The sequence below is a fragment of the Arachis hypogaea genome, chromosome 19 (assembly GCF_003086295.3).
Source record: "Arachis hypogaea cultivar Tifrunner chromosome 19, arahy.Tifrunner.gnm2.J5K5, whole genome shotgun sequence".
Lineage (NCBI taxonomy): Eukaryota > Viridiplantae > Streptophyta > Magnoliopsida > Fabales > Fabaceae > Arachis > Arachis hypogaea.
This window is the reverse complement of record NC_092054.1, coordinates 24,540,796-24,543,767: the sequence shown is the minus strand read 5'-3', so window position 1 is coordinate 24,543,767 and position 2,972 is coordinate 24,540,796. Positions and strand designations below refer to the sequence as shown.

At 43.1% G+C, this 2,972-nt stretch overlaps 1 long non-coding RNA gene across 1 annotated transcript; it reads left to right on the top strand.

The window, feature by feature from the left end:
* Positions 1–2,069: 2,069 nt before the first annotated feature.
* On the top strand, positions 2,070–2,721 carry LOC112779854 (uncharacterized). Its single transcript, XR_003190894.3, has 3 exons — positions 2,070–2,161; positions 2,241–2,303; positions 2,416–2,721. It is a non-coding gene; the product is annotated as an uncharacterized lncRNA (long non-coding RNA).
* The last annotated feature ends 251 nt before the right edge of the window (positions 2,722–2,972 follow it).

Sequence of the window (2,972 nt, the reverse complement as noted above, 5' to 3'; positions counted from 1 at the left end):
GGGTTGAGATATTCTTTTCTGTAAATCTCATACTTCTTTGGCCCAGCTTGAATTGGTATCAAGCTAATGCGTTGACTTTCTTCTTATTTGTCCTGTTGAATTTTCTTGATCCAAGGGTTATCCTTGATATTGTTTCTCCGTTCTAAGTCTTGTATCCTTCTGAGTAGACTCGAGAATTGTTTTGATATCACGTGCGACTTGTAGACGTAGTAACGTGATACGTTAGTTCTTTAAGACGTGATATGTGTATACGGAAGTTGAAGCGGTAGGTGTACAACGTTATGAGTTGCGAGTGTTTTGTTCCTTGCGAACGGGTTTGCGGTTGTTAGGCTTATGATTGGCTATGAGGTTGTAAAGTGCTTGATGGAGTTAGAAAGTTGAGGCTTGGAGGTTGATATGAGATTAGTCTGCGGATGTTGAGCATGTCGTTGTAACCTCATCCTGTTTTATAACCTTCAATGCCTTGCCTTACCATCACATGTTTGACCCATGCCACCTTTTGCATTGAGCCTGTCTTGTAATGTTTGCTTTGCAACCATACTCCTACCTTTGTATCCCTATGCATAAGATTATCCAAGTATTTGAAAACCGTATATATGTTTATACGTTGAGATATTTTTACTTCCTTAAATGGGTTCAAGGGTGAACTGCTATGAGATTTCTTTCATTTTGTATCAATTTTCGAGGGCGAAAATTTTTATGAGGTGGGTAGAATGTAAGACCCAGAACTTTTGAAAAGTCTTATTATGATCAAGTCTCAAATCATATAGCTATTTATAGCCTTAATTTCAGAGATTATTTTATTAAAGATAATTAAGGCAAGTTTTGATTTATTGAGTTTGAGATAAGTTACGATTATTATCCAATTCTATAATTATCGGATTATTTTCTATATTTAAATCATATAGTTGGTAGTTGTGAAATAATAAGGATTTTTATATGATTTGGATTAAATAATTAATATTTTAAATGATAGTACGGCTACTTTGAAAAATAAAGAGTTTAATTATATTATCTCTAATTATTTTGATTTGGGCATTTTACGGAAAATAATTTGTGAAATTGATGAGCAAATAGTATTCTCTACATACAATTAGTGTTGGATTTAATTTGGGGTTTCAATCATTATATTATTCTCAATTTTATGTGAAATTACCAATTTACTCCTAACCCTAATTTTCAAAATAAGGAAACCCTAACCCAGTAACCCGTTACCATGACCCGGTTCCCTTCTCGTTCAACCAAGCAGCAGCAGCACATGATCTTCCTTTTTCCCTTTCCATGAAAGAAAGGAACGAAAGCAGAAAGAGAGAGAGAGGTTGAGTTGCTGCAGAGGAGAGTAAGGAAGCCGTCGCTCAGCTGGTCACCGCCGCTCATCCTCACTGCCGCCAGCTGCGTGTCCCCACCAAGCCGCCGAACCTGCCACGCATCGCCGCCGCCAATCTTGCGCCGCCGCGGTCCCGTCGAGCTTCTGCCAACACCGCACGAAACAAAGAGAGAGACCGATGGAGAAGAGGGCCGCGAAGGGGGGAAGAGCCACCGATTGCAGTCGCCGTTGGGTCCTTGTTCCTCGCCGTTGAAGGAGCTGCTCCCAGCCACGGTGGTTGCCGATGTTCGCGCCGCTGCTATCGCCGCCGTGAACCGTGGTTAGAGGAGGGAGCGAGAGATCAGGGGAGAGGTGTGTCGCGCTTTGCTTCAGTTGAGTCGGCCTTGCCGCCTCCACTGTTGGGGTTTCACCGCCGCCGTCCCCGTGGTGGCTGGTGTCGTCACAAGAGAAGACCACCGGAGTTGCTGTCTGCTTCTGCCTCGGGATTATGCAAGTTGCCGGAGCCCACTGCCGCTAGAGCTGCCCAGAACCACCACTGTGGCTGCCGCTGGGATTGTGAACGGAAGAAGGAGACGCTGGTTCTGTCACAGCCGTTCCCGGGGGAGAAATCAGTCGCGCCGCCGTGCCTGGCAGCCGGAAAATGCCACTGCCGTCGCCGGAAAATTATGATGGTAAGGGTTTTAAGTTGATTCTCCTTTCTATTGAGCTTCTGGGAACTTCATTGTCGCTACATGTTGTTCAGATCCCTGCTGCCGCTTGAGGTGGCTGCCGGGCTGCCGCCAAACCGGTTCGGAGACCGTCGTTATTCGGTTCAGCCATTCTCCCTCAGTCTTGGTAAGCGTTTTGGTTCGAGGAGCCTTTTGTCGCTGTTCTAATAATTTCGGCTGAGGCGTTGTAGCGTTATTTGTCACAGGGTTGTATATCGATGCTTGCGTGTCGTGCTCGAAGTTCGCGGCTGTTTCGTTTCGCTAGCTCAGTAAGTAATTTATGTTTCGAAAAGCCTCGCGTTAGTATTCGGTTGTGTTTGATTAATGAATATGAGTTTTGGTAACGTGGGGTCATTCCTGATTGTTATATGCTGCGATTAGTGTTGCTATGGTTACCGCGGGAGTAGCTTGGAGCCGAGGTTGCGGTTGTTGGTGATCCCGGTTTAGGAGAGGAGGTTCCTGTGACGTTTTTGGGTTATGGAATTGCGTTCTAAGGTAGGGGCGCTTTCCAAAAACTACAGTTTATTGTTGGAATTATTACATATGGGTACTGATGTGAGATATGGTGTAATTAGTGATTGTATCTGCCTTATGTATTATTTGATTGACTCGAATGACTATGGATGTTGGTTTGGCTGAATTGTTATGTGGCTTGTGAAATGTAATGTTTGAAGTTAATTCTTTAAAGATTTGAAATGAGTTTAATCCGTTGAAGATTGGTTTGAATCGAGTCAATTATTTTGATGATGTGAAAGATAGAATACTCTTGAAATTCAGCCTGGGTTGCTTTAATTGACTTGGTTTTGATAAATGATTTGTTACTGAACCGATTCTTTAAAGATTTGGAAATGAGTTAAATCGGTTGATATTGAGTTGATTTTTAAATGGTTTTCTTGAGATATGCCACTGAGGCAACTGTTGGATTTAGCTTGCTGTTG